This window comes from Martes martes (assembly GCF_963455335.1).
Source record: "Martes martes genome assembly, chromosome: X".
Taxonomy (NCBI): Eukaryota; Metazoa; Chordata; class Mammalia; order Carnivora; family Mustelidae; genus Martes; species Martes martes.
Genome location: NC_137897.1, coordinates 28,708,626 through 28,719,269, shown reverse-complemented (window position 1 = coordinate 28,719,269; position 10,644 = coordinate 28,708,626). Strand labels below are relative to the sequence as shown.

Here is a 10,644-nt window from a genome sequence, read left to right as displayed (position 1 = left end):
CATAATAATGTAATATTCACAATGCTATAAAAATGTGAGAATATATGTGAATATTGATTTCATAGTTAATAAAATGTAAGATATTGATGAACTAAGCAGAAAGTCACTGAAGAATGTTTATAAGCATTAGGTATTAAATTGATGGATACTGTGGAATCAAAGTTGTAAAAACACAGTGGGACACTCATCATGAATTCTGATCGCTATTAAAATGAAAGAGAGAAATTGCCAAATAAGTAGTAAAAAGAGAAATGTTTAACTATCTTCCTGTGCATCGTCTACATTTGAGTTGATTTTTATTACTTGGTGTATAGGGGTCTTGGAATCATATTTCCGTCCACCCCTTCCTGGTAAACAACTTCTCAAGGAAGCCTGGCATTCTATAGCCCTTGCTTAGAATGAAATCTTTAAAGGCAATTGTTCCATAAAGACCTTCAAGAATATTCTGTTCAGGAATAATTCCGTGTTCTAAAACTTCTCTCTTGAGCTTTAAGTAAGATCTTGGGGTCAATTAAATGTTCATTATTTATTAGTTTTTTCCACAACTTGGGCTTCAGGTACCATGCTCCATACCTCATCTTCATCCAGTTGGGTTTATAAGGTTACTGTGGTATCTGAAGTTTCCTTTCCCAGTTTTGTTCCTGTAAGGAGAATTTTATTTCCTTCATTTTATTTAGCCCCATTCTGTACTTTAGCTCTGAAGGAACCTGGTTTACTTTCTTTATGCAGACCATGTCATCTGTTGGTTTGCACTCACAGTCAACATCAAACTATTTCATGATGAACTTTTCGTCAATGGCCAAGTCTCCAAAAGTAGCAACCATTTGCAGAATTTATGAAATCCTCTGGGTATTTTTCTATGAAGAGGAAGATTTTTGAGCAAAGCCTTTGTGCTTGTTCTCTTTTCCTTATGGGATAATTCATCTGGATGTAACACAGGAGCATTCTTGGGAAGTTCCAGGTTGACTTTGGCAGGATGTTTCTTACAAAGTTTTTGGGGGGACTTCATTCTTTTTTCACTGTTCTGACACTAGCCACATGCATCCTCCAGCTTCCTGTCAGGATTAAGTACTTCTAGCACCTTTACAAGAGGTCTGGAAGTAGATTGTTCTCTAGACTTGGGTAGAGAGCCAAGAGATGCTCAGTCACGTGGGCTTCATTGTCCTCTATGAATGCACTCCCTGCTAGCGGGGCTGGTGAGAGGATGGAAAATAGATCTGCCCTTGGTCAGTTTTTTCCTGACTTTATGGGTGCAGGTTGAGGGTCTCTGTGAGCATTCATGGGGAGAAAGCCCTCCTTAGGGCTGTGAATGATCAGATCTTCACAAAGATCCACAAAGTGGATACTCCCTCCCTGAGTCGTCCAGCCCCTCTTTCACAAATATTCACCCCATCAACTGTCCAGAACTTCAGAAGCTTGTTATTGTGCTTTGCAAAACACTTGGAAGGTAATCTGTCTTTGTACCAGGGCTTGCAGTTCATGCCCAGGGTGTTTATTTAAGATTTTAAGAAACAACCAGGTTTCTCAAAGTTGTTGTACTATTTAATATTCCTTCTAGTAATGCATAAGAATTGCACTGCCTCCACATACTCCCCAACACTTGGCATGGTTAGTCATATTAATTTTGGCTATTCTGATAGGTGTGTAATGATACCTCATAGTTTTCAATTTGCATTTCCATAATGAGTACTGTTGTTATGCATCTGTTCATATGCTTATTTGCCATTTATATCTCTCTTGTGGTGCAGTGTCTGTCCAAATTTTTTGCATGTTTTAAAATTGTGTTGCTTGATATCTTGTTGAATTTTGAGAGTTCTTTGTGTATTCTGGATGTAAGTCCTTTATCAGATATATGATTTGTATTTTTTTTCTCTCCATTTATGGCTTGTTTTTTCATTGTCTCAACATTGTTTTTCAAAGATCACAAGTTTTAAAATTTGATGAAGTTCAGTTTATCAATGTTTTCTTTTGTGCCTTATACTTTTTGAGTTGTATCTAAGAAATACTTGCCTTTCCAAAGGTAACAAAAGTTTTTTTTTTCATTTGGATCTTCATTTTTTAATTAATTTCTTTTTGCAAACAGTGCACTATTTGCATCAAAGTTTTTATTTATTTATTTATTTTGCTTGTGAATATCCAGTAATTCCAGAAATAGTTTTTGAAAGCATCAGCTTTTTTCTCCATTGAATTATTTTTGTAAAGTGGTAGAAAATGAGTTTTCATATTTCTGGCTACACATATCTCAACACTCTTTTCTGATTCATTGATATCTTCTGTCTTTACACCACTTTCATGCTGTGTTGATTACTTTAGCTTTATAATAAGTCTTGAAATTGGAATATATTAGTCCTCCAACTCCATTCTTTTCTTACAAAGGTTTGGCTTTTGGGGAGGGGGCGTTCTGTAGGTCTTTTAAATTTAAAAAATTAAAAAAATTTTTTTTTTAAATTTAAAAAAATTTAAAAAATTTAAAAGACCCCAGAAATTGACCTGAAGATAGATAGTACAAACTCCACACCTAAAGGAAGAAGATGGACCAAATCCAAGAAGTTAGGAAGTGCAGACACTGGTGTAGGGGAGAAAGGGATCATGAGTACTCTGGAAGGTAGGGAGTCAGGGTCATGGAGAAGGGTGAGACAGAAAGGGAACATACAAGGAGCATGTTTCCCCAAAGCCAGGGGCTTGAAGGATGAGAGGTGCTGAATTTCACAAGTTCTTATAACCAGTGGTGCTTAAAGCTGGAGTTTTAAAGGTCAGTGGGCTTGCCTGGGATAGAGATCAGATGGCACTGTGCTGCTCCTAGAAAGAAGGCAGGCAAACAGCATGGACACAGCAATTTGAAGAACACCTGGGGCACAAAGGGTGATGATTCACCTTTTTTGAACACATCCTGAGAGGCAGCATTTATGGGGGTGCTCCTCTATGAACGGAGGGGCTGGCTGGTGCCATTTCCCTTCATCACACCTCAGCAGAAACACAGAGCCACATGCTGGAAATAATGCAGCAACAACACTGGCTGCCTAATTTACTTACACCAAGCCCCACAAACCCTGTGCTGTGGCAGGACTACCCTTCTCAGTCAAGCTTGCCTCAGTCCCAACATAATGGGTTCATGCCCCAGACCACCAGGATAAGCCCCTGCCCATAACATGTCCCTAAAGCATGGGGTTTTAAAGATCAGTAGGTTTGGCTGGGATAGAGCCTGGAGGGCACCACAGTGTTCTAGAGAAAAGACCAGCAAAAAACCCAGAGGCAGGCAGCATGGAAACAGTGATCTGAAAAATGCCTAGGGCACATAGTGGGGAGATTATTCACTCTTCTCAGAGAGTGTCTGTAAGAGGCATCATTCAAGGAGATGCCTCTCTTTGAAGAAAGGAGCTGGCTGGCATCATTTATCTCCCTCTTCCCCTCAGCACAAACACAAAGCCACCCGTGGGAAGCAGCACAGTGCCCACACTGGCTGCCTATCTTGCTTGCACCAGGCACCACTCCCTGTGCTCTGTTGGGACTGCCTCTCTTAGACAAGCTTGTATTCACTCAGCATGGTAGGCCTCTCCCTCAGAAGACCCATCAGAACCCCCTGGCCACACCATGTCTCCCAACCAGAGAGGTCTACAGGGCCTCAGTTGTCATGAAAGTAGTATCAGGTCTCATTTCACAAGTACACAAGAGCACACTTAGTTAAAACTCACCACATTTGTGCTAAGGATCAAATATTGCCCACTGCAGGCAAGGAGAGCCTCTGGAGACAACTGCTCTAAAGGACAGAGCAGCCAAAACACTACAGCAGAATGTACACAGCACATATGGGAGACATAGGGGTGCTATGTCTCTTGCTATGATACTTGTCTTTCTTTAACTGACTTATTTTGCTTAACATAATACCCTCTAGTTCTATCCACATTTTTGCAAATGGCAAGATTTCATTCTTTTTGATGCCTAAGTAATATTCCTGTGGGGTGTGTATGTGTGTGTGCGTGTGTGTGTGTGTGTGTGTGTGTAAAAGAGAGAGAGAGAGATACCCCTTTTTCTTTATCCATCAGTCAATGGGGTATTTGGGCTCTTTCCATAATTTACCTATTGTTGATACTGCTGGCATAAACATTGGGGTACATGTGCCCCTTAGAATCAGAATTTTTGTATTGTTTGGATAAATGCCTAGTAGTACAATTGCTGACTTGTAGGGTAGTTCTATTTTTAACTTTCTAAGAAACCTTTATACTGTTTTCCAGAGTGGCTGCACCAGTTTGCATTCCCATGAACAGTAAAAAAGGGTTCCCCTTTCTCCACAACCTCACCAACTTCTGTTGTTTCCTGACTTATTAATTTTAGCCATTCTGACACGTGTGAGGTGGTATCTCGTTGTGGTTTTGATTTGTACTTCCCTGATGCCAAATGATGTGGAGCATTTTTTCATGTGTCTGTTGGCCATTTGTATGTCTTCTTAGGGAAAATGTCTGTTCATGTTTTCTGCCCATTTCTTGATTGGATTATTTGTTTTTTGGGTGTTGAGTTTGATGAGTTCTTTAGATACTGGATACTAGCAAATACCTTCTCCCATTCCATAGGTTGCCTTTTAGTTTTGTTGATTGTTTCCTTCACTGTGCAGAATCTTTTATCTTGATGAAGTCCCACTAGTTCATTTTTGCTTTTGTTTCCCTTATCTCTGGAAACATGTCTGATAAGAAGTTGCTACAGCTAAGGTCAGAGAGGTTGCTGCCTGTGTTCTCCTCTAGGATTTTCATGGATTTCTGTCTCACATTTAATTCTTCCATTTGTTTTGAATTTATTTTGGTTTATGGTGTAAGAAAGTGGTCGTTTCGTTCTTCTTCGTGTTGCTTTCTAGTTTTCCCAACACCATTTGATAAAGAGACTGTCTTTTTCTCATTGGACATTCTTTCCTGATTTGTAGAAGATTAGTTGACCATATAGTTGTGGGTCCATTTCTGGGTTCCTTATTCTGTTTCATTGATGTATGTGTCTTCTTTTGTGCCAGTACCACGGTATCTTCATGATTACAGCTTTGTAACACAGCTTGAAGTCTGAGACTGTGATGCATCACATTTGTTTTACTTTGACTATTCAGGGTCTTTTCTGGTTCCATACAAATTTTAGGATTATTCCAGATCTGTGAAAAATGCTGGTATTATTTTGATTGGAATTGCATTGAATGTGTAGATTGCTTTGGGTATTATAGACATTTTAACAATATTTGTTTTTCTAATCCATGAACATGGGGTTTTCTTCCATTTCTTTGTGTCTTTTTCAATTTTTTTCATAAGTGTTCTGTAGTTTTCAGTGTACAGATCTTTTATCTCTTTGGTCAGGTTTATTCCTAGGTATCTTATGGTTTTGGGTGCAATTATAAATGGGATTGATTCCTTGATTTCTCTTTCTGCTGCTTCATTATTGGTGTATAGAAATGCAACAGGTTTCTGTATGTTGGTTTTATATCCTCCAACTTTGCTGAGTTCAAGTATCAGTTCTAGCAATTTTTTGGTAGAATCTTTCAGGTTTTCTACATAGAGTATCATGTCATCATTGAATACTGAAAATTTGACTTCTTCCTTGCCAATTTGGATGCCTTTAATTTATTTCATTTTGTTGTCTGATTGCTGAGGCTAGGACTACCAAGATTATGTTAAAGACCAGTGGTGAGAGTGGGCATTCCTGTCATGTTCCTGGCCTTAGAGGAAAATTTGTCAATTTTTCCCCATTGAGGTTTTATCTGGGGGTCTTTTCTGTTTGGCCTCTGTGATGTTGATGTGTGTTCCTTCTATCCCTAATTTGTTGAGAGTTTTTATCAAGAAAGGATGCTGTATTTTGTCAAATGCTTTTTCTGCATTTATTGAGATAATCATTTGGTTCTTATCTTTTCTTTTTTTAATGTGGTATATCATGTTGATTGATTTGCAGATATTGAACCACCCCTGCATTCCAGCAATAAATCCTACTTGATTATGGTGAATAATCTTTTGAATGTACTGTTGGATTTGGTTTGCTAGTATCTTACTGAGAATTTTTGCATGTATGTTAATCAGGGATATTGGACTTTTTAGTGAGGTCTTTGTCTGGTTTTGGAATCAAGGTAATGCTGGCCTCATAGAATGAGTTTGGACGTTTTTTTTCCATTCCTGTTATTTGGAACAGCTTCAGAACAATAGGTATTAATTCTTCTTTAAATGTTAAGTAGAATTCCCCTGGGAAGCCATCTGGCCCTGGACTCTTATTTGCTGGGAGTTCTTGATTACTGATTTAATTTCTTTGCTGGTTATGGGTCTGCTTAGGTTTTCTATTTCTTCCTGTTTCAGTTTTGGTCATTTATATATTTCTAGGAATTTGCCCATTTCTCTGAGTTTGCCCAATTCGTTGGCATATAATTACTCATAATATTCTCTCTCTCTCTCTCTTTTTTAAAGATTTTGTTATTTATTTGACAGAGAGAGACACAGCGAGAGAGGGAACACAAGGAAGGGGAGTGGAGAAGCGAGCTTCCTGCTGAGCAGGGAGCCCAATGGGCCTCTATCCCAGGACCCTGGGATCATGACCTGAACTGAAGGCAGATGCTTAATGACTGAGCCACCCAGATGCCCCTCATAATATTCTCTTATAATTATATTTCCTTAGTGTTGGTTGGGATCTCTCCTCCTACATTTATGATTTTATTTATTTGGGTCTTATCTCTCTCTCTCTCTCTCTCTCTCTCTCTTTTTTTTTTTTTTTTTGTAAGTCTAGCTAGGGATTTATTAGTTTTGTTAATTCTTTCAAAGAACCAGCTCCTAGTTTTGTTGATCTGTTCTATTGATTTTTTTATTTCTATATTCTGTGTTAATATTTATTACTTCCCTTCTTCTTCTGGTTTTAAGCTTTATTTGCTGTTACTTTTCCATCTCCTTTAGGTGTAAGGTTAGATTATATATTTGGGACTTTTTTTATTTCTCGAAAAAGGCTTGTATTACTGTATATTTCCCTCTTATGACTGCCTTTGCTGTGCCCAGAGGTTTTGGACTGTTGTGTTTTCATTTTCATTTGCTTCCATGTAATTTTTTATTTCTTCTTTAATTTCTTGGTTAACCCATTCATTCTTTAGTAGGATGTTATTTAACATCCATGTATTTGTGATCTTTCTGAATTTTTTCTTGTGGTTGACCTCAAGTTTCATAGCATTGTGTTCTGGTTGAGGCCTGATTTCTGATCCAGTATGTGATCTATTCTGGAGAATGTTCCATGTGCACTAGAAAAGTATGTGTATTTTACTGCTTTAGAATGAAATAATCTGAATATAACAGTTAAGTCCATCTGGTCCAATGTATCATTCAAGGGTACTGTTTCTTTGTTGATCTGCTTAGATCATCTACCCATTGCTGTGAGTGTTAAAGTCCCCTACTATTATTGTATTACTTTCAGTGTGTTTCTTTTTTTTTCCTTAAGATTTTATTTATTTGAGAGAGAGAGAGAAAGTGCACAATTGGGGGAGAGGCAGAGTGAGAAGGACAAGCAGGCTCCCTGCTTGGGGCTCCATCCCAGGTCCCCAAAATCTTGACCTGAGTCAAAGGAAGATGCTTAACTGACAGAGCCTCCCAGGTGTCCCTGTCAATGAGTTTCTTTAAGTTTGTTATTGACTTATATATTTGGATACTCTCAAGTTAAAGGGCATAAATACTTACGGTTGTTAGATTTTCTTATCAGATAGACCCCTTTATTATGACATAGTGCTCTTCTTCATCTCTTATTACAGTCTTGGTTTTAAAATCTAGTTTGTTTGATATAAGTATGGGTACTCCAGCCTTCTTTTGATGTCCATTAGCATGATAGATGTTTTTCCACCCCCTCACTTTCAATCTGGAGGTGTCTTTGCATCTAAAATGAGTCTCTTGTAAGCTACACATCAGTGGGTCTTGGTTTTTTTTTTATCCATTTTGGTACCCTATGTCTTTTGATTGGAGCACTGAGTCTATTTACAGTCAGAGTAATTATTGATAGATATGAATTTAATATCATTGTATTGCCTATAAATTCACTGTTCCCGTAGATTGTCTCTGTTCATTTCTAGTCTTTGTGGTTTTTAGTCTCTTTTCCACTCAAAGAGTCCACTTTAATATTTCTGGCAGAACTGATTTAGTGTTCACAAACTCCTTTAGTTTTTATTTGTCTTGGAAACTCTTTATCTCTCCTTGTATTCTGAATGATAACCTTAGTAGATACAGTATCCTTGGGTATATATTTTTCCTATTTAGCATGTTGAATGTATCATGGCACTTGATTCTGGCCTGCCAAGTTTCTGTGGATGTGTCTGCTGCTGACCTTATATGTCTACCCTTGTAGGTAAAGGACCTTTTGTTCCTCCTCCTTTCAGAATTCTCTCTTTTTTGTTGTATTTTGCAAGTTTTACTATGATATGACTTGGTGTTGTGTTGACTGTTTTTGCTGATTTTGAGGGGAGTTCTTTCTGCTTTTTGGACTTGAATTCCTGTTTCCTTCCCCAGATTAGGGAAGTTCTCACTACAATTGTTCAAATAAACCTGTCACTTTTCCCACTCTTCTTCTGGGACTCCTATGATCCAGATATTATTGAGCTTTGTGTAATTGCTCTGTTCTCTAAGTCTGTATTTTAATCTACCAGTTTTCTTTCCCTCTTTTTGGCTTCATTATTTTCTGTAATTTTATCTTCTGTAACACCTTCTGTAATCTATTTGTTCCTCTGCTTCTTCCATCTTTGTTGTGATTATATCTAGTCAGTTTTGAATCTCAGGTATATCCTTTTTTATTATAGCCTGACTACGTTTTAGGTCTTTTCTCACTGTAGCAAGGGCTTCTTGGTGTCTTCTCTGCTTCTTTCAAGACCGGGTAGTATCCTTACAACTATTGTTCTGAATTCTTGTTCAGACACATTGCTTATATCTGTTTTGAGCAAATCCAGGGCTATGATTTCTTTTTGATCTTTTTTTGGGGAAGAATTTTTCCATTGTGTTATTATGTCTAGGTTTCTGTATTTTGTGTGTTATCAAAGCTTGTTATGTTTCCTGCTCCTGAGAGTAATACTGTATTAAGAAGGGGTCATACACTGTTCAGGGCCTGGTGCTTCAGGAAGTGTTTCTGGTGTATGTGCACTCCTCTGTTGTGTTTTGGCTGCTCTTTCCCACAGGTCAGTCTACTGCAGAGTTCCTACTTGCTTGTAGTGGGGAGTGTTTGGACCTTTAACTAGGTGTGCTTTGATTTGTTAAGATATGCCTGATTTTTTTTAAAAGCCTGATCCACAAAAAGAGAAAAGGAACGGGAATGAAAAGCTAGCAAACAAACAAAAAACTATAAGCCTAATTCCAGAGAAAAAGAAAGAAAAAAAAGGAAAAAGGTAAAGGAAAAAAAAAAAAAAAGCCTGATCCAAAAAATGAGAAAAGGAAACAAACCAACAATTGAACAAAAAACTATAAGCCTAATAAATAAGTAAGTAAATTAAAATAAATTTAAAAAAAAAGGAAAAGTCAAGAAAGCCAGAACTGAAGCTGAAGCTGATACTCTGGAACACTTTGTGATCAGTAGACTTGGTACATGTGGTGGCCCATGTTGGTCTTCTGAGGGAGAGGCCCATTATGCTGGCTCACAGTTGGATTTGCCCTAGTAAAGATGCCCCTGCCAGGCTCAGGGAGGGTGGGGGTGTGGTGTAAGTGACTCCAGTCTCCACTGGAGGTGCTGTGTTTCTCTCCGAAATCTGACCCTGCTGGTGAATCGGGGTGGGTGGGGTGAGTGGGGGGAGGGGGGATGGCAGAAGAGATGAAGTCATCCTGTCCTCTCATCCCTAGAGAGGGAAACTCCTGGCTGCCTCTGCTCAGGCAGCCCTCATAGAAAAGCAAATTGTCTCCCCTCCTGTGTCCCAGGCTTTTGTCAGCTCTCTGTCTGTGCCTGGGCCATTGACAGTGCCAGTGCCACAGTTCTCCTGTGTTTTACCTTTGGCTGGCAGTTAGGATTCAAAATTCCAAATCTTTTTTTTTTTTTTTTTTTAGATTATTTATTTTAGAGAGAGGTAAAGAAAGAGAGTGACAGAAAGAGAGGAGAATGAGCAGAAGGGGCAGAGGGAGATGGAGAATCTCAAGTAGACTCTGTGCTGAGCGTGGAGCCTGATGCAGGGTTTGATCCCAGGACCCTGAGATCACAACCTAAGTTGAAACCAAGAGTTAGATATTTAACCAACTGAGCCACCCATGCATCTCCCAAAACTCTAAGTCTTAAAGGACCTAGCAAGGGGCAGACTTGTTCCCCTCCCCTGGAGGAGTGCCTTGCAGCACTGCACCGGGCACTGTTCTGTCCCAGAAAAACAGTTGCACAGCCATACAGGTGCTTGGAGTCTATGCTGAAGCATAGCAAAATGCTGCGACCAGCTTCTCTGCCCTCTGGGCAGGCCTCTGTCCCCTGCTGTTGAATGACTTCTCAGTGGTGCCCAGTGGGCCTTTTGTCCTTGGAGAGGTAATATACCCTCTTCCAAATGTACTCCAGGAAGGGGAACGTTCTCTCCCCGTCTGAGCCAGGAGTCCCCACATCATGGCATCTTGCAAGCATACTAAGAGCTGCTCTCTCTCCCACTGTCTTCCTCTCTTCCTGACTTCTTTCCATGAAAAGGGCTCCCTCCCTTCCATGGCACCATGGCTT

At 39.2% G+C, this 10,644-nt stretch overlaps 1 pseudogene across 1 annotated transcript; it reads right to left on the bottom strand.

The window, feature by feature from the left end:
- Window positions 1–255: 255 nt before the first annotated feature.
- On the bottom strand, window positions 256–1,493 carry LOC308337319 (protein FAM47E-like; annotated as a pseudogene). Its single transcript has one exon. The product of its transcript is annotated as a protein FAM47E-like (transcript).
- Window positions 1,494–10,644: the final 9,151 nt, after the last annotated feature.